Genomic DNA, 21825 nt, shown 5'->3' with positions numbered 1-21825 from the left:
AAGACTGGAACCTCTCCTGAGAAAGGAAGGAAAGAGATTACTTGTGATGCACTTCATGTGCACGGAAGGGGGAAAGAACTTAAAAAAAAAAAAAAAAAAGGTCACAGATGTCTTCATCTTTTCCCTGACCAGAAATGGCCATCCCCATCTAAAAGTGCACGGTGCACGGGTAATTGCCGGTGGACTGTCAGGATTACTCCATGGGAGCAAGGGTGCGGTGAGCGGGATGGAGCCTTGAAAAAGGCGGAGGCTGAGAATAATCATCGGGTGTTTCTGGCGTGGGGCTGGCATGCTGGGGAGGGCTAGAAAGTTTAAAAAAAAAAAAAAGATAGGAACTATATTTCCCAAACCCATGCTTTAATTGTTCAGTCGTTGTTATCAAGAACTGTGCTAGGCACGGTGGGGAACGCAGAGAAACAAGATATGGATCCTGTCCCTGAAAAGGCAAATAACAACGTGGAGAGATTTCATGGCAGGATGTGAACAGAGGCCAGAACAAGTGAGGCAGAGAAGGGCCAAACGTCCCACAACAAGAACCATGTTCAGTTGTTCCTTCCCACACTGGATTCTACTCATTCTCTCCGCTGCTGTTTTTTTTTTTTAGTGTTTATTTCCTGGCTTAGAGTCAATAAAGTCATTTTCTGGCCTTCACAGTGGAGGAGTTATTTTAGTAGGTACTGGGAGTTCTTCTTTTGTTTGCAAAGAAACGGCTTGTCCGCGAGGTTCACCGAACAGAACAGGTCGCCGAGCTCTGGCTGAGCACCAGGTCAGTTCTTGGGTGCACGGGATGGGCTATTTTAAGAACTACTCTGTGCAAATACAGGCCGACTACATGACCAACAGTGAGAGTTCCCTGCTGTCCATCCCCAGCGAGGCTGGGTCGGAGGGGGTTAAACTACAAGTCAAGTTACTGTTGCTTCTCATGTGATTCAACACAGCTTTTCTGTAATTCTCCAGAGCTAGGCGGCTGACAGCATGGATTTTTATTGAAGAAATGCTATGACATTTGTTCTAAATGTCACATTTCTCCCCCACAAACTAAAAATAGCATGTCACCCTACCCCTATCCCTAATAAAATTGTTGGCTTGGAAATGACATTGATAAGCAAAATGAAGCATATAACCTTTTCTCCCCTTTTCTATAAATGTTTTATTTATTCCTGAGTAACATTTGGTATCTTTTGTGGGCTGAGATCAAAGGGACAGATCAGTAAATTTTACTGCTAAAGGAGTCTTTACGGTACGGGACTGTCATTTTTAAAGCGTGTTCCAGGCAGGCACTGCTGTCATTCGAGTAGCGATCTAGTGACTGACAGAAAATATCTGTAGAAATAATGTGCGCTCTCATAGTAATGTGACATTTTATGAGCAGTTTGACTGTTTTCATTACTCTGATTTCAGTCTGGTGAGGAGTAAGTTAGAAAGCCAGCGGTGGAATGTGGAAAGCCTGTCAGGACGGAGCTGATAGGACAACCTTGAAACTGGGCTGCTGTATCTAATAAGCCTTTGTGGCAAATTATCGGAAGGCGTTTTAAATATTAAGTGGACTTGAATGCTTAATCTGATCAATTCCAAGGTCACTGGTTTTATGGATAAGAGTGCCCGGCGAATGGGCTGAGGAGCCAGTTTTGAGCAAACGTGGCGGAGGTTCTCTCTGGCCACACTTGCCTTCACGACCCTTACCAGGTACTGTTCCCAAGGTGGAGACTCACTTCATAGAGCACAGTGTTCAGTACAGCGAACTTCCTATCTGCACTCTTCTGTTTGGTGGTGGGATTGTGTAAAAAGAACGTACCTCCAGGGGCACCTGGGTGGCTTAGAGGGTTAAGCCTCTGCCTTCGGCTCAGGTCATAGTCTCAGGGTCCTGGGATCGAGCCCTGCATCGGGCTCTCTGCTCAGCGGGGAGCCTGCTTCCTCCTCTCTCTCTGCCTGCCTCTCTGCCTACTTGTGATCTCTCTCTGTGTGTCAAATAAATAAATAAAATCTTAAAAAAAAAAAGAAAAAAGAAAAAAGAATGTACTTCCAGAAAGCGCAGTCCTGAACCCCAGGCCGGGGGAGCAAACTTGTCCCACAGTGTTTGCCAGGAATCACCGGCACTTACAGCATGGCAAGTAGGGAACGCCGGCTTATACATACCACACACCCATTTTATTTTCTTGCTCCTGGAAGCATGTGCAGTTTGGTAAATGGGCGGCGAATGCGGAAATCCTTTACATCCTTGCTACTCATCTGAACTGGGGTGTTCAGGGCCTGGGCCTGCTGGCTATGTTAGTGACGCACCACCTGGAATTCCCAAACCACTTCAGGATTGGTAGACGGGATGGATGCATTTATTTATTTATTTTTAAAAATTTTATTTATTTGACAGAGAGAGGGGCAAGAGAGCACAAAAGCGGGATAGAGGGAGAGGGAGAAGCAGGCTCCTGCTCAGCGGGGAGCCTGATGTGGGCCTGGATCCCAGGACCCTGAGATCACCACCTGAGCGGAAGGCAGAGGCTGAACCGACTGTGCCACCCAGGCGCCCCGGGATGGACCCGTTTAAAGAATGAATTTAGCCAACTTTCCAGTGTTTACATCTTCACGTGGCTTCTCCATTGTACTGTTCACAGTCACCTTCAGAAAGGCCGGGAGATGCCACTCGACACGTTCAATTCCTTTGATCAGCATAATCTAGGGTTACCACTATAAACCGTAAGGTTGTGTGGGAGTTTGAGGATTTACAAAGGCTTTAGGGTGCACAGCCAGCAAACGTGAAGACCACTAGATACAAATTATTGCAAGCGGACAACTGGAACCCTATTTCCATTGTCTACTAAACTGATTTTATTTTAGAAGTTGCCCTTTTAAAAAATGTCTTATAGTTCTACGTTTTCTATTTTGCTGCAACTCCTTGTCCCCCACATGCTTACTTTTGCCCCAATTCTTTAAGGGAGGCTTAATTTTTGATCCCAAGATTAGTCTGTCTTAATCATTTGTACCCTAAGCACCCAGAGTACAGCAGGGAAACCATATATACTGATACTCCCTTCACGATACGAAAGCCAATATCTCTCATGATTCCAGATGCAGAAGGTCACCCTAGGATTCTAGGACTTGACTAGAAATTCAGTCTTCACCTTACCTAGTTTTTAATTTTCTTAGTCAGGAATCATTTTTTTTTCTATCTGAGAAGTGCGTGCATGCTGTTTTGGCTAATAGTCTGTAGCTCGCATTGCGTCTTGCATGCCTGCACCTCCCTCCCCCCCATTTATTATCGACTCCTGTGGACTCTTCACCAGGATACCACAACTCTTTTGAAATTACAATCAGATGCTTTAAAATTTCTGATCATCCTCTCGAATTTTGAAAACACGATCAGTGTGCTCTTAACAAACCTATAGCAGGGGTTACTAGCAAAAAAGGGAAACCATATCCCGAAAATCTATATTAAAAAAAAGATAAAAATAACAACTTATTTGGAACTAAAAGCTATTTCCATGATTGTGTTCTGTTGAAGACCTACAGAACACTGAAAAACGAATGTCTGAGTTTTATAAAATAATTACATATTCTTCTGTATATATTCTATTGTATAGGAAGGAGGCTACTTAGATTTTTGACTAGCTCATGGCTATGCTTTCTATCAGATCAGATTTTTTTTTTTTTTTAATGATGAATTAAAGACTATTTTTTTCCAAGTAACTGTAGCTATAAGACGGGGCAGGGAAGTTCCCAGCTGTGGAAGTCCAGCATTTCCCTCCATGGCCCCTCGGTGAAGGCACAGTCTCCTCCTTTGGTTCACTGACTAACACTCCCACCTTCTTGTCTGCCTTCCCATCCCCCTCCAAAACAAAACATTTATTAACCGAAGCTTCCAACTGTGACAGAAATTACAGTCATGTTAATGGTACAGATGGTGTAAAAAATGCAATCTAAAAACATGATTAAAAAACTCAGGAGCTAGGTAACCCAAGTTCATCTCGGATATGGCTGACCAGACATCTATGAGGAAGGAAATACACGTTTTTGGTTAATTAATTTGCTTTTATCCATCCCTGTAATTAGAACATGCTTTTCCCCTACTTAATCCTAAAACAGTCATTAGATTTAATAAACCTTTCTCGATGGCCACAAATGAGAAAATGAATTAGTTTAAAAGTAAGTATTAAGCTGGTATTAGCAGTATGATTGTAACATGATGTGAGTAAAAATGTTTTTGTTTAATTATTCAAGATTAAATAATATTTTATAGCTTGTTGCAAAAGACTATACAGGGTTTTCTTTTTCCCTTCTTCCTTATGTTGTTCATACAGTCGTAAAAACATTACTGTTGCCTCCAAAGATTACACTCTACCAAATGGAAGTCATTATTAACCGCTCTTTCCAAAAATCAACCCATAATTAGCTTCTTCGCAAGTCAAAGTAGAGACAGAATCCCACACGACTCAAGGAAGAGAGGGTGGTCTTGGTCATGCTAACTGAAAAGCTTGGTTTCTATGACTTCCAAGGCTCCTGTGAACGGTCGGTGGAAGCCGAGATGTAAGGGAGGCTCGTCATTCTTATTCTTCTAACCTCTAAGTCTTTGTGTGGCCTGTGCTCTCAGGGACCCCGCATGGCCTCCGAACCCCATAGGCCCCCAGCACACTCTATTTGCCAACGTGGGAAGAGAGTTCGTTATACGTGTGGTGGTGCTACTCTTCACATTTTAAACAAGTGAAAAGCAAAACACTATAAAGTTGAGGACCCAAGCCTTCCAGACTTGGTTGAACGTTCTCTGTATTAAATGAAGTTAGGTTTTCTTATACATCCAGAAGCATCCCGATCTTTACAGAGCATTATCAACAACAGCCAAGTTATGCAGAGGCCCACTGGCTGAGGAATGGATAAAGAAGATGTGGTGTATACACACAACGGAATATTCTTCAGCCATCAAAAAGAATGGAATCTTGCCATTTGCAACGACATGGATGGAGCTAGAGGATATTATGATAAGCAAATACTTCTTGGTCAGAGAAAGACCATTTCACTCTTATGTGCAATTTATGTAACAAAACAGATGAACATGGTGGGGGGGAAGAGAGAGGCAGACCACAAAACAGACTCTTAACTCTAGAGAGCAAACTGAGGGTGATTGGAGGGGAGGTGGCTGGAGGGGGATGGGTTAAATGAGGGATGGGTATTAAGGAGGGCACTTGTGATGAGCACTGGGTTTTGTATTTAAATGATGAATCAACAGGTTATGCACCTGAAACTAATACTATACTGTTGGCCAACTAACTGGAATTTAAATAAGAACTTGAAGAAAAAAAAAAAACCTGGAAAATTACGAGTCAGACCACTGTAAGTTGGGGACTGTCTATAGATTTTTATTCTGCATTTTGGTCAATAGTAGCATATATATATGTGTATATATATATACACATATATATGTGTGTGTGTGTGTGTGTGTGTATGTAGTCAACTGTCACGTGGTTAATTAAAGAGTATGAGAAGAAGTATCGAGTAACTACTAAGAAAAGAAGCATCTCAGTAAAATGCATTAAAAATAACCCAAGGTGGTCCTCACCTGGATCGCGTGATGCACTCATAGCCAAAACCATTTGTTGGACGGCAGGTTGTGGGGCACTGCCATTTCCCCCCCCGTCAACTCCCTGCCTGTGCCTGCTGAAGGGGCCTTGGGTCATGGCATCCACAGCTACTATGGCTTAGGGGCCACGGGCGACTGTGGGCTCCCTCGGCTGTAGATTGGGACCAGGACTATCAGGTGGGAAAGTGCAGGAGACAGGAGGTTTATTTTGATCACTGGACCGCAGTAGAGACTTGAAGGAACCCTGCACAGGAAGGTAAGTTCGAGAATACATCAGAGGGACCAGTCTCTCCCAGGAATAACAGTAGAAGCTCTAGAAATGAGCCCACAGAGACTCCTCACTCTGAAACTCATAAGGTTAAGAGTGAAGGCGACGGGCTCCGGGTGGGTCTTGCCGCATTAATTTTGAGCTGAATCTCCTTTGAATTTGTAGGATAGATTAGAAAGGTTAGAGTCAGAGATCAAAAACATTTTTTCCTCCGGGGTAAGGGATATACACTGCAATATTTGGGGGAATGGCGCTCCATGGAGCTGTCAGTCGGTCATGGCAGCCCCCTTATTATTCTTATTTCCGAGTGGGTTAAAAACCCAAGACCCAGAAGGTGCATGTTGGATCTCTGGCAAATGCCTGGTCCCTAACTCTCAAAGCAGTACTTGATGATAAATTTTCTCTTACTAGGCAACCGTATTATACACCGTCCAGACCCACTAAGTAGAAAGGTGCAACTCTGGATACGAAGAGTTTAGAAATGCAGAATCTCCAAGCCACTTCTCCTATGCATTTATTTATCCCTTTTTAAAAAGATTTTATTTATTTATTTGACAGACAGAGAGCACAAGTAGGCAGAGAGGCAGGCAGACAGAGACAAGGAAGCAGGCTCCCTGCTGAGCGGAGAGCCTGATGTGGGGCTTGATCCAGGACCCTGGGATCATGACCTGAGCCCAAGGCAGAGGCTTTAACCCACTGAGCCACCCAGGCGCCCCTATGCATTTATTTTAATAAGAAATGTTACATTCCAGTCCTCCATAACTTTTAGAAAATACCACTGTGTTGCCTAGCGTCACTGGTACTGAGCTACAGGATCAGCCACAAACCAGCCACGTGATTTTGGAGATTTTCTGAGTGTCCCTGAGCCATGGCGGCCTCATAGCAAAATGAAGTGGTCAGATAAGATGAGCTCCCATGATTCCTTCTAATACTAAAATGACTTGATTTCATTCTATTCCCTAATACCACAGATTGCGAAGTCTGATTTGCTATTCTTTGTTGAGATTAACTATGAACGCTCCCTAAAAAGAAGCTGGGAATTAAGTTAAGAATAAACTGCCCCTTTATAAATGAGGTGGAAAACAAGGGATGTGTGTCAAGAAGGATGCTTGACCTAGGGGTTAATAGAGAATTCCAGTTTTCTGGGATGTTGCTAACACAGTTTCACAGGAGGGAAAAAAAAAAAAAAAAATATATATATATATATATATATGTATATATATATATATATCCTTTCTAATAATAATGTTACAAAGCTTTTGGGATCTTTTTTTCCCTTTCTTTTTAAGGAGGTATCACAGAGGAGAGATATTTATTCTCAGTGTGAAAAGATCAGCTCAGTAAATGAAGACATTTACATGATTACTTTAATTTAAAATTTTTATAGACTTTCTGCTCTTCACCATTAAGAACAAACATGAAAATCTGCACACTTTGAACAGTCAGGACATTGTTCGGGGAAGGAAAATGTGCCTGCCTGGAAACAGAGCCTGTGAATCGCATGCATGTAAATGAGCTGAACGCCTCGGGGCTCTGCAGACCTCAGAGAAACAAGAGGAGGACAGGAGATCCTTACGGCTCTGGGTAACCTAAGGGGACATGACCACCTAGCGCTCACTGCAACACAGCGAATTTTGGACCCCTGACAAAGTTGCAGTCACTTTGTGTAAATCTCTGGTTTAAATCAAATAAGAATACTTAAAACAGGAAATCTTTGAAAACAGATGAAGCCATCTCCCTTCTCCCCTCGCCCCAGCCTGCGTGGTCTCGCTTCCTTCTTCTTTAAGAACAGGTGCAGCAGTCCGGACTGCCCCTTTGCAGAATCTGTGCCTACTGTGTGACACAGGGCTCCCGGGTCATGGCACAGAACTTGCCATATGGTAGTTGTTTTAGAAAAAGAGTTGTTAATGGAACACACAGGACTTTACTCCAGTGGAGGAAAAATGCCGAACACGCTTGGGGGAGCCCTGTGTCCTCTGGCCTTCCCAACTGTGGGACTGATGGGACAACTGGCAATTTTATGCCCATTTTCACCCATCAGAAAACTGAGGATCATGGAAATTGCTCAAGAGAATACAGTGTTGTGGTGAGAAGATTCTTAGACAAAGTGCTTTGCGTAAAGCACTACCCGAATGAAAGTGAGTAACATCTCCCTGCACTATGGCAGAATTTTAAAACTTCAAATAGAAGAGCATTTTAGTTTCTTTCTGAATATGATGTGCCTACTAAAATTTTGGTGTTTTTTTTTCCTTTTTCACCTTCAAACTCCCTCTTCCACGAGCTTATAAATAAACGCTCCCCCTCTGTCCCGGACTAGGAGGCGGTTCAACCATGGTGAGACGCGTGCTGTTCTATGACCTGAGCTGTGCCCGACAGGCTGTCACTGGGCGTTCAACACAGAGCAGCGAGCTTCACAATTACCCTCCTGCCTGGGGTCCCCGGAGACACAGGTCTGGAGAATTATGGCACTAAGAAACAGTGTTTGGTACAATCAATAGTCTTTTGGGTCGACTTAATGTGGAAAGAAAACAGTATTCAACAATTAGGCTGCCCACAAGCATTCTCTGTAAGAGGGCACAGTTGGTCATTTTTATGGGTTAATAAAAATGTATTTGCTTTTGTTTATCACAAACACATCAGGAAACTGAAACATCTCACACAGAATGGCAGTTGGCAGGCAAGATGATACTAGCTTAAAACAAAGCCCAGTAAATTTAAAAAACAAAACATCAATTTCTAATTTAAACAACATCAAGCCAACTTTGCTTAAAAACGAACAAAAAAACTTTTGTTTGAGGCTGTCATCTTCATTTTTTCCCCAATAAAGAAAGGAACAGAAGAGCTTCTGTGATGGAAAATATTAAAGGTTTATATGGTTCTACCTTGCATTCATGAGACACATTTATCATGATAGACACAGTCGCCTTGATGATACAACGCTGAAGTAGAAAGAAAAAAAAAACAGTCTACAAAATAGAGATATGCTGAGGGGAAAACAAACATGGAGAAATTTATCACTGCCTGTGCTTTTTAACTTTCCAAATCACCATATACTGACCTATATAAACTATTGGTTCTCTTTTGTTTTTGGTCTTCTTGAAAAATTGTGTTTTGGGCTTTGAGAAATATAATATGACTAGATAAAATATGAACTTACAGATTGGTTTCACCAGCTGAGAATGAGGATTAGGCCGAATCAGCAAATTAATTACCTTCTTTACGTTTGAGGCCTGATGGAATGATCATTTGGCTACACGCAGCATAGATCATGCATTCTCCTCTGCAACAAGGCAAATTAGAGATTGATGCTTCTACTCCAAACAAAGCAGACACACGTCTGGCAGGAATGTCTTCTACTCTAGTTAGGACTCTAGTCAGTAAAGCTTATGAATCTGATCATCTGACACTTCAGGCCTTCTACATCCACCATCTTTACGAGGGTCATTGTGTTTCTTATTTAACAGTCAGTAAGCGCACTGCTGCCATGACCGTGTCTAACTTCTTGTAATAATTCTGTAAAAATTATGTTTCCTTGCTCGAATCTGCACACAAACGAGTTCGTATTTATGCTTCGAGATGGCTTTACTACAACGCATACTTCCCTTTCCTCCTCAGGTGTTCTAGTTGTATTCTCGCCTAAGCTTCTGAGACAAAGTCTCAACATAACTGGTCACCTCTGAATCTTTGCCAGACCTGGCCCCGTGCTCCTCACATCCTGGGCATGTCCACGATGGCCTCCCAGCTGTGCCATCACAACCCCTGCTGCTAGAAGTGAACACGGGCCACCCCATTTTCTGTGGCGCTCTCCTGAGACCCCTGACGGACAGGCTTGATTCACACAAGCGGACTCTTTTTTGGTTTTCTGCTTGGTCCTGCGGCTCTGGTCAGGTACTACAGTCTTATGCAGAGCTCGAGAGTCAGAGGGAACCCTAATCCTCCCCACGTGCCCTTCTCTCAAATAGCCACTCCCTTCCCAGGAGCGGAAGAAAGAAAGGAGGGAACTGGAAGAAGTTTCTGCTTCTTTGGCCCCTAGTACGGAAGTTGGTGAGAAACTCATCGTTCTACTGGACCAGTGATGCTCCAACTGCCTGTGGTGAAGAACGGCCATGGAAAAGGATGTTTGGAGTCCATGGATGGCTCTGTGGGTCAAACGTCTGACTCTTGGTTTAAGGCTCGGGTCATGATCTCAGGGTGCTGGGGTCAAGCCCTGCATCGGGCTCCGTGCTCAGCGGGGAACCTGCTTGAGATTCTCTCTCCCCTCCATCCTCCCCCTCCTTGAGCGTGCTCTCAAGTAAATAAATAAATAAATCTTAAAAGAAAAGAATGTTCTCTCCTTTTGTTCCTCTTTTCCTTTCTGAAAAATATTTCAGATGCACCAGGAACTGATTTATTTCTAAAGTAGAATAAAAATTAGTGACTAGAAAAGTAAAGTTAAAAAGCCTTTTTATTGTAAGATTTAAGAGACCTAAAATTATTCTGTCAAATCCCTAGATCTTACTCCAGCTTCTGCAGTTGCCTTACCTAAGACTGGCCGGGCCTGAGGACCATGATCCCAACAGCCCTGGACAGGGCCCCTCTGTTTTCATGTCCCACTCATAGTCTTAGAGCTACTGTCAAGTCTGAGCCAGCCCCACGGTAGGGAGAATCTTCTATCCCTTCTTCTTACCTCCTCCCTACCTTTGCACAAGGCTTCTTTCCCATCCACAATCCCAGCGTTGCCAATATCCTAGCATGCCCCATGTCGGAACTCTTCCTAGGTATGAAAAGTGCATGGTTAATATTTGCTGAATGAACTAATCCTTGTCTGAAAATGTCAGAAATTGAAAATTTCAATCAATTTGAAAATTGATTGATCCATTCAAAACATTGTTCATTAAGTGCTCAGTATGTATCAGGCACTGGGTAAGTTCGTAGGACATCCAACTGGTTCTTGAATAGTTTTCAGTCTAGGGAAAGACAGAAAGCAAACAGACAACCATAATTCACTGGTTTAAATGTCACTGTGTGCTTCGAAAGAACCTAAGAGTGCCTCTTATATCAGTCTGGGTTTGTAACCAGCAAAAGCTTCCTGGAGGAGATGGTGCCTGAGCTGAGTCCTGAGGGACCGGAAGACATTCACTGGAAGAGAAAGTAGGACAAACACAGAAGAAACAAAATCTGCAAAGATGAAGAAGTAGACAGAGTCTGGCATGATCAAGAAGTAGCTCAGTAACGCTTAGACACAGAGTACAAGAAGGGGGTGGGAACAGAGATCTGAATGGTAGGAAAGGCAGAAGTTGTAAGGAACCCAGTGTTTCCTAGTGAGGTGTATTAGTGGTACTGCGAGCACGATTTTTTGCTGTGAAGGGCTGTGATGTGCCACATTCAAGATATCCAGCATTCCTGGTCCCTGGGCACAAACTCCAGGATACTGTGCTGGTGACATCAGCCCTACTGAGAACCTTGGGTAGACGGACGATTTGGTTAAAAACTGGACAAGTCTCCTAGGAAGATGCAGTGGTACCAATCTGCCTGAATTCAAGTGTTATCCTAAATGTCCCAGGAAAACCACATCAGTTATGCCCCAGGGATTTCCAAAGAAAATCACAGTAGACTCTCCTAGTGTTTATATCTGGCATCTTACACGAGTAATTTGCAAGGAACTTTATCATGAATTCAATTCTACTCGGCAAGTATGTATTTAAAACCTATGAAATGTCAACTACCAGTTTCCTTTCAGGGAGTCTGAAAATATAAGACGGAGTCTCTCCCCATGAGAAATTTACAGTCTAGTTGCTAAGACACAATTAAGTAAACACACAAGGCAGTACATAATCCAAGGTTTGCTGGTGTATTATCCACAGGTTTCATGGGAACATTTAGCAATCGAGTGGATTCCTCTTTATTCCTGCTTCTCCATCTTTCATATCTGACCCACATCCTCCATCAGAAGAATACACCAGAGAAAGACACGGAAAACTGGCGGACAGCTGAGATTCCTGACAATTAACCTGTGAGTCTTCCCGGTGTTCCCCTTATTATGGATTCTGGAGAAAAATACTACTCTAACTTATCTGGGAGAAACAAAAATATTCGTGCCTGTAACGTACATCCTAATAATGGAGATTTTCATTCACGTTCATGTATTTTCCACAAGTGAACATTCTAAGGAAAGGCACAATAACACTGATCTTGCACTGAAGGTAGAAATTATTTTTCTCTAGTTTTCTCACCCCTCTTCCGTCTTTCTCAGGAGACGCTGATGGCCAGAAATACCCACATCTTTAGCTGTGCTGTGGGTTCTATCCGCTGCTCTGTTCCCAATGCCCTTCCTTGATGACACTATGCATTTGACCGGTCACAAAGTATAATGGGCTTCTGCCCGAAGGGAACAGTTTCCAGTGATTTGTGGGTCTCTTTGCTGGGGTCACAAGTCATCACAAGCAACCTCTTTAAAGGGGAAAAAGCCAACTCGAAGTTATAATTTTCAGGGGCACTTATAATTGACAAGTTCCAGAAATCCTGTTAGAAAACAGGAAAGTTCATTAATACATGAGGATCAACAATTAGTAGTTAAGACTTGGGCTTAAATCCTTTTCTCTTGAGTTAACATGAAAATAGCCAGGGAGATTCTCATATTGACCCTTTTCCATAATTTATATCTCGTAATGGAAGTGTTTATCACATTCTTTCCTGAAAGCAGTCTTGACCGTTGATGACTAGAGACAGCACGAGGTCATGGCGGTCACAGGCAATGAAAAGGTCATGCAAAGGGTAAAGGAGACACCAACTGCTGGAAGGGGCAAACTTTATTTCACAATTTTCTCTAGGGTTGGATCTGACTTTGACTTTATGTGTAAAAATGGGCTTGCCTGAGCTAATCCATGATGTGTGTATGTTTTCATTATAATGTATTTTTCTCAACTGCCATGGAATGATGTGAGAAATAAAACATGAAAATATTTAATAATTCAGTATTTCCAAGTGTCTAGACGACTGAGCATATTAAATAGTAATTGTTTAGAAGGAAGGGAAAGGAAATGGGCAGGAGATTTTACAAGTACTTACTTACAATGGATCAGTTGTTCTCAGAGGTTTATTTCTCCCAAAAAGTGGATACTATTTTCCCTATTTTACAGATGACAAATGTGAGGCTCGGACAGATTAGGAAGTATGCCCCAAGTTTTAGAGCTGGTAAGCGAGAGAATGAACATCCCAGGCCAGGTTCCCCTGAGCTGACAGACACCATGCTGCCTAGATGTTTTAGCAAATGTGGACCCCAGAAATGTGAGAAAGAAAACTATGTTCATGACAGAATGGCGTTTAAAAAGCTTTGAGTTGTGGCTGTCTGTGGCTGAAATGACAAAACAATGGCTTCCCTAAGCTCACGCGCATGCGCACGCACACACACCCCGATAACATTGGTGGCTATGGCTGAGCTACTCGATTTATCTGGAGGAACTGTTCTCTTTTGCGTGACAAGATGTAGATGGCTAAAAGCTTATTTACCCAGATCTTTGGGGATTGAGGGCCACAAGCATCATTTGAAACAAAAATGTGACTCCGGTAATACACGTGAGGGTGAACTGCTATGTTATTGTTCAAGGGAGGGAGGGGACACGAATAAAACTCCCAGAACAAAACCAAAATGAGACAGAAAGAAGGTGGAAACGCAGAGTACCAGGCACATGTATGTGTCACCTAGAGAAGGGTTCTAGAGATGTTTATAAACAATACACAAGACTGGAAATCAAAGAGCTGTGATTTTAAGACTTCTCGCTCTTGGGAAAAATACGGACACCATGGTGTCTAAGTCCCTGGATTCTGACAAGCATCTTCCCATCTCGTCCAACATTTAGTGACATTAGCCATTTAAGAGACTGTCCTTTCATGATGCGAGGTCTCTGCTGTCAGAAAATAAGGCGCGCAAACAGCAATCGTGCTGTCATTTTACCCCACAAACAGGTTCTCCTAATGAAGAATTCTAATGAAATTATTGCTTTAGAGAACAAAACCAATTGACATTCTTATATGTTTTATTAAAAAAATAACCCCACATCATAAAAAGAATGACTCCTTCAAAAGATAAGTATCTCATATACTTAGAAGAATATCTATATATTTATATTTATCATATCATATCATTATCATATCATTTATATTTATCATATATTTATATTTATCATGATATATTTATCATGTCAAGGCCTTTTCATGGTTTTACTACACTGAAAACTGTAACACACTGTGGAAAAGAAAGTAAGTTAAGAAGGGCAGATTGCCTTTGGCAGTGAGGGTCAAGTGCAGCTGGTAAATAACTGAAATTCTCATAACTGCTGGTGCACAGGTTGATGAACTACTACTAAAAATAAATAGCTTTCTTTTCTTTTTTTTTTTTTAAGATTTTATTTATTTATTTGTCAGAGAGAGAGTACACACAAGCAGGTAGAGAGGCAGGCAGAGGCAGCGAGAGAAGCAGGCTCCCTGCTGAGCAAGGAGCCCGATGTGGGACTCGATCCCAGGACCCTGGGATCATGACCTGAGCCGAAGGCAGCGGCCCAACCAATTGAGCCACCCAGGCATCCCAATAGCTTTTTTTTCTTAAATAGCAAGAACACTATCTTCAACTTCAAACGAAATCACTGCAGTGTCCTCAGTTAACTATGAGATGAGGAATTCTCAAAAGCGAATGCTCCCTCCCTATTATAAACATGATGAGTCTCGGTGACCTTTTGTTCACATTAATGCTGACGAATTCTGCCTAATGCATGGCTGTCCCACCCTCCGGCCCCTTCCAGTAGCTTCCTGCTTTTATTCCAATCAGTGTATTCGATGCTTGTGGAGATGGGACAGGACACATCGGTATGGGGGCTGGAGTGGTGACGAGATGGCAATGGTAGCCATCAGTCTGGACTGTCAGTAACCTTGGAGGCCTCTGGGAAAAGCAGAGGGCAAATAATTTATTATGGTATAGGAGAGATAGCTAGGAAGTAGCTCCTCAGAATTATCTTTATGATTGGAAATTGAGTCAAAAGAAATAATATAGGAGCGTGTGGTGTTATTAAGGAAAAAGCCCTGGACAGTTACTTGGACAGGTACGTGCTCAGTGTTTGGGCTCTGATTTAAGCCAGATGTGAAACCCAGAAAGGTAAATTGGGACCTTTATGTCCTTGGCAAATTGGTAGACACACCTCTGCGTATGGGTCTAGGGGAAAAGAATGGGCATGTTTAGGTCTTAGGGGAATGAGGAGTCAGTGTATCTGACTCAAATAATTAATTAGTCCTCATCCCCACAACTGTTTTCAGGTGTAAAGACAGTACTGAGTTCCTTGTGCTCTCCAAGTTTCAAACGGCCCTCAGTCAAACTTTTATGATGGGGTTCCTTTAGAAGATACTCATGCACTGGTCTTAATGCTATTAGTGATGCTACAGTAATTAAGAACAGTGGTGTTCATGGCATTGGACAGGACTGGTAGAAGTAAAACTAGCTGTTCACCTCTGTTCTCCCCAACACACTGTGTGTTGATGCTGGGACCAAGGGAAACCTTATTCTCTGTGGCTGAAAAAAACCAATGAACGTGCATTTTGTCAAATTTCATATAATGACTAGCCCCACTGACAACGCTGACTTCAGGGCACGACTTACACTGTCTCCAGACATAAAAATCTGCCCTGGGATACTAGGAACAGCGTACACAGGACACCTGACTTCACCTAAAGTCAAAGGGAGAACAAAACAGAGCCTAGAAATGGAAGTCATTTTCCCCAGATCTGAAGAACCACACATCTGTCCGGGTGTCCTTCTCACAGGCCGGAAACATTAACAAATGTTTCAGATTCAATCATAATGGAAATGTCCATCTACTGATGACGATGCAAAAACACAATAGCGTAGACTCATGAAAATGTTACACATTTTAAAATGACTTGTGTTTTGCTATCTCCGTATTTGAACGAGGTATATTTGTCCGTCTGGGGATTCGCTGCGTTTTGTACGAAGTCTAATGACGACAACGTGTGGAAGAAGGGAGGAGCTGTCCAGTTTGCTGACTTGTCCATCTGTTCCTGCCCCCCGCCGCCCCCTGCGTGGCCCCTGTTCTCCGACAAGGAAGTGAGGCACCGGCCTTTGAAAGCTGTCATTTCGGTGCTGCATCCCTGAACTAATAAAATGTTTTGGTTTAAAAGTCCCCCCCCCCCCATTTCAATCCTATCCTGTCCGAGCCTTAGAATGAATGTCCTTAATTTTAAGGAAGCACAGTCCAATAGCTTCTATGTTGCCCAAAGAAGGAAATTAAATTATGCTGTATTTCTCTAGCATATTGTCCTTTTATAGGGGGAAAAAAGAGTGTTCAGCTTCTGCTGTAAACTCTAGAGGGACCTCATACAAGAAGCGGACCTTCAGCAGCCCCAGGAAACACACGTATTCACCATCATGCAGCTTCTCGAATTTACTGTGACGGGAGGAGGCTGGATCCCAGCGCAAACATTCATGAACAGAGCAGATGAGGTTCAGGGAAGTTCAGCGAACAAACAGGACAGCACCTACGTTTCCAGAGCATTTCTCAGTTTACAACACGGGCAGCTAACTCATTTGAGCCTCACGAGCACTGAAGGTGGACAGCGCAGGGATGATGTTTGTCTTTTACATAAGAAATCTGGTCTGGTTCTTCAAGATCTTCCTTTCTTTAGATGAAAAACTCACTAAGACTAGTGCATCGCAGACGGAGGGCTATTCTGGAGACAGACAAGCCAGCCTGAACCCATTTCCAACGTCATCCAACTAGTCGAGTGCCAGAGCCAAGGCCGGAATCCCTGCTTCTCACAGCAAACTCAGGGCTTTTTACAAAGTCCTAGAACTACATCAGGTTCTCATGGTCATCGACCTGCTCGTATTATGGATTTCCCGCTCTCCAGCTTGTCCATGCAGCGTTCTCAGCGTGAATGTATTTACAAACAAACAAAGAAACAATTCATAGGATGAGTTAAGCAATGATGGGATGGAAAGTACTGGATGAAACAGCTAAAAATACCTCCAAAAACAGAAATGGATGAACTGAATATTTAATTTTACTGATTTTCCTCCTAAAGTGATCCTTTTCCCCCAGCGTTATACAGGCTGTCTTAATGTCTTCAACTGATAAGACGTCAGTTTGTACCAGTGCGTTACATTTCGCAGAGCGTCTGGGGGGGGGGGGCTCATCGCGCGCACGTGACTAATTAAGCCTCCCTGAAATTACGTGTCAAACAGAAGCTGCGGTTTACTTATTTCTCAGCAAAAACTACGATCATCTGCCTGTTTCCCGTGCATCATCCCATGATTGATTACTGTTCCGGCGTGGGCTGTAGTTTGCATTCTACAACACTCGAGCATTAATCTGCACTTGGTCTTCAATAGTATAATTCATTAAAATACATACTTTGAATCTGGGACACATACAAGAAGATGTAACCACAGAGGGATACAGTGCTGTTACGACAAAACGTAATTAATAAAACATAGACTGTGTTTTATGAGGCTATGGTTTTAATTTGCTACCTCAAGAAATCTGCTCTAACAATTCTGCACAAGGTAACCTCCCATGAGAACTGAAATCCCCTTACCCTCCCTCCGCTAGGTACTGAAAGGATTATGATTAATGCACATGAAATCTCTCGTAACTGGGAAAGGTCCTACCAAATTTCTGAAACCAAATTTAAGCTACTGATAAGTACGACGGTCCTAAAATCTGGAGCAAATTTTGACTTGTGAATTCTTCTCTGGTCTGTCTGTCTGTCTCTCTCTCTCTCTCGCTCGCTCGCTTCTGGATGTTATTACACAGCAGGGGACAGAATGTGTCAAAAGTAGGGCCAGCTGGGGACGGCACCAAAGGGCAGGGCCACACACCCCCCCAGTGACCTCAGCAAACAGATGACCTACACTGGAGGCAAGCAGTTCACATGAGAAAAAGGGAATCTGTGTTGCAGCTTGCATTTAACCTGTATTTTAAGAGGCAGTCAGAAATATAAAGTAAATATGGGCAGGAGAAGTACTACAGACGTACATCACTCTAAATTCATTTAAGGCAACAGCAAAATTATATATGTTCACATAGATATGCACATGGTCTTCTTTCTCTTAATTCCTCAATCTTCATCAACAAATGTACTAGTGGGAGGTTAGTACAAGTAAAAACAGCATTAATGGGTCGCATATTAATATTTATGTTTTACTATATAAAGACCTTGCATACATTATGACTCTGTTTTGCAAGCTGAATGAATAACTAATGTTACATTATGTATGGGTACATATTAAACAGACATGTCTACACTTTCTTAGTTCAGGATATGATTAATGCAGCCTATCAGAAGCCAGATGGTGCAGAACCAGAACCATCAATCAAAATGAAAAGACCACTGCGTGCTATCCACAATGAGGTTCTCACAAATGGAGATTCTGTTCACAGACCCTAACTGGTAATAGGCAGAAAACGCCAAGAACATAGCTGCACTGTCCCACTGGGATAAAAAAGTCGCAGCTCAGGGTTGGCTAGATAAAAAACCTGGCACAGGAGCGCTCACTGCTGGAGCCCGGAGCGGTAGGGCTAAGGAGCCTGAGCTAACCAAACAGCCTGTCCTCAAAACTAAAAAAAAAAAAAAAAATTAGAAGCTTTTAAAGTATTTTAATAATGTTTGAACTGATGACAGTATCTGTCAAACAGGACCCATTTCCCATATGATTTAGGATGGGACAGTGCCACATGGTAACAAAGCAGCTGCCACTGTCTGCCTGACACGTGAGTTGGCACCTCGTCTCCCTCGCGCGCGCTTTATTACGAATAACCCCAAATGCTTTAGTGTTACTTTCCAGCCTTTCTCCGTGGAATCTGTGGGAAACAAGTTTCATCTCTGTTATGGTTAATACTAATGACTGTTTGGGGGGGAAGTTGTAGGGAGAAAGGTGGTCGAAAGATGTTTCCTGTTCCTTTAACAGCTTTACATAAAAATAACTATAGGAACACAAAGTGCTTTGTCTTTGTAAATGGATCATGTGTGCCTAAAAAATGCTAAATAATCCCCAGGCGCTGTGGGACCCGAAAAGAAAAAAAATAAATAAAACAAATATATGGGTTCCAACTCCTACCAGACATTGAAATACCATTTGGAATTCTGATTTTTGTGGAGTTTTGGGAGGGAGACAGATATGCAGGCAAGGAGAAAATGCCAAGGAACACAAACTTCTTCCAGAAGAGTTCTGTAGCAAAATGAGATAAATAATACATTAAGACCCACAAATATAAAAGGCTAATAGGAACGGAAATATTTGGGAAATGTAAAGATATTTCTGCTTTACCAAACAAATTACATTATGGCCTGCGTAACTTGACATGTAAGATAGTCTGGACAGAGAACAGCCCGCTTTTACCTTTGTAGCAATGATGAAAACAGCAGTGACTATGTGTATTGATATACGTGAGACCTTAAGTGGAATCGTGGAGCTTGACATTTTAAAAATCTGGGTACTTTTTTCTATTTTCATTATGTTTTAAAATAGGACTGAACTCCTAATTTAAGTAAAATTTTGTTACCATCTTTTCCCTAAAAATCTGAGCACTTTCCACACTGTTATAAATTCTGTGCCAGTACTACTTATTGGTTGGGTACTACCCCACAGCTATGCACACTGCGACTGACTCACACAGTTAGTCTCCTCCATGGTGGAGGTTTAAGTTTTTGTTCTCTCCCTCCTATTATTCAGTAATACAGTGGACATTGTTGTGAGAGGCGGCATTTTGGTCTAAGATTGTTTCCTTAGAACCGATGTTCAGAAGCTGACTTGCTGAGCTAAGTGATATGAACTTTAAGGCTCTTTCTTACACTTATATTCTCATCCAGGATTCAGTAGTCTAAATGTAAAAATCCTTAGTAATTCTATAGGTGAAAATAATACTTTGTTGTGAATTAGATCTACATTATTTTAATTACCTGCTAGGTTAAGAATTTTTCTGTGGTTAACAACTACTTTCCTTTTTGAAGTCTTACTGATGTCTTAGAAAATGTATCATTTTTATCTACTCATAAAAAGAATCACAATGTACTTCTCCTTGGAATACTGAATTTATTTAATTACTTGAAAACAAACTGAACTCCTTTAAAATATTAAAAAGTATTTTTCCTTAATTCAGACCTTGCATACATTAGGACTCTGATTTGCAAGCTGAACGAATAACTAACCTTACGCTCATTTACGAGTAAGTAGATAGGTCTGTGCCTTCTTAGTTCAGGAAGTGATTAATGGAGTTCCGGGTCTCCCTTGACACTAGTTCAAATCAGTGAAGATTTAACATAAATAACTAAGTGCTCTGAACGGATCAATAGCATTTTAGAGTAACCATTGGGTTTTTATGTTTTTTTGTTTTCTTGTTTCCAGTGTTGGGAATGCTAAAATGACAGCTGTCTTTTGCAATGACCCCTTCCCATGGAACGCGTGTCCGGTTTATTTCTAAAACCTGCACATCGGGCGGCCAGCATCAAGTTCTTCTTGACTTGTGCATGTTGACTTTCTGAAATACATGTGCTAATACGGACCTACCAGGGTCATGAAGATGCATGGTATGAAAGAAAAGTATTTGTGACCAAAACAAAGAAGAACATACCATTAAATGGCTCAAGGAGAGAGTCAAAATTAAACTGATATGGAAACTGCATTTCTTTCTAGAACTGGATGTAAACACCTTAAAGGTATTACCTGTCATGAAGAACTGGTAGTTCCAAGCTTCGGTGACTGACTGATGGATTTTTTTAAGATTCTATTTTTAATGCATCTCCACACCCGACCTGGAGCTTGAACTCACCACCCTGAGATCCAGAGTCCCGCGCACTACTAACCAAACCAGTCGGGCGCCCCAGAGACAGTTATATTTAAAACAGAGAATTCATTTATAATTATCACAGCCAACCAGATTTTGAAAAAAAATCCAGAGTCATCCAAATTTCCTTCGGCCCAGTCATAGCCTTGTTAAAAGAAAGGAATAAAAAAAAAAAAAAGAAAAGAAAGGAATATTTACTCCTTTTATTCTTCATCACAGTAAATCCTCATATAAAACGTTGACGATTCAGAAACACAGATATGTAATGTTGGCATCAGACTGAATATACCGTTGAGTAGCTGCTCATTGAACTTCGGCGTCTAACAAGTACTGCCCTGTACTGTTATGTAGTCTTTGGGCACACATTTTCTTAAGTTCCATTGTGGCAGCTAGTATCAAGGGAAAACCTCAAGCGAGAGACTTACAATCTTGTGACAAAAAAGTTAAACAGAGTTCTAACTGGCAGGTCTTTCTCATCCTGGCATTGGTGATTTCTGCCACACCAACCCTCACCACTGTATTCCCCGGGTGCCAGCTGGCTGTGGGAGGTCTGCCAGGGGGTAGAGGAATTACCACTAGCCGGGCCCGTTCTGTGGCTTTCTGCCAGTGGAAAAGTGACACGGGAAAAGCTACAGTTGCTTTCTTTTATACAAGCCCACAAGAGGTCTATATAACCCAAGAGTGGTGGTCTTCTCCCAAACCACTTTCACGTCTGCGATCTGTACGACTGGCCTCTGATAAAAGCCAAGTAAGCCAGAAATTCACATTTCGTGGAGCAAATCAAGTTTAAATCAACCTCAGGGGCTTCAAATGTTAAGTCCGGTTTGCCAACAGATGGAATGTGCTGGAGTTCTGAATTGCAGAATAATTGGAAATAAAAGGAGCTTTCATTCTGCAGAATGAAAATATTGAAAATCAACAATAGCTGCAAACAGAAACAAACAACAATGATCACCCCCCCCCAAAAAAAAACACCTCGTGGTAAAATGAAAGGCCTGGGAGACGAGGAGGGAGCAAATCTGATTTTAAGGTACGGTTTTATTAGCTAGCTGCCTTTGCGACTTAACTCCTGGGGGCCTTGGTTTCCATATCTAAATGAGAAAGAAAGAAAAAAAGAAGGCACTGAATTAAGCTGACCTTACAATTCCTACAGCTCAGAGACA

At 42.2% G+C, this 21825-nt stretch overlaps 1 protein-coding gene and 1 long non-coding RNA gene across 3 annotated transcripts in view; one reads left to right on the top strand and one right to left on the bottom strand.

The window, feature by feature from the left end:
- CDKAL1 (CDKAL1 threonylcarbamoyladenosine tRNA methylthiotransferase) overlaps positions 1-21825 on the bottom strand; it is a 634424-nt gene that overhangs the window by 71249 nt on the left and 541350 nt on the right. The window lies entirely within an intron of this gene.
- On the top strand, positions 498-20813 carry LOC308345283. The gene is made up of 3 exons (XR_013967048.1): positions 498-766; positions 11678-11826; positions 20224-20813. It is a non-coding gene; the product is annotated as an uncharacterized lncRNA (long non-coding RNA).

Source organism: Martes martes (assembly GCF_963455335.1).
Source record: "Martes martes genome assembly, chromosome: 6".
NCBI lineage: Eukaryota > Metazoa > Chordata > Mammalia > Carnivora > Mustelidae > Martes > Martes martes.
This window is presented reverse-complemented; position numbering and strand designations above follow the sequence as displayed.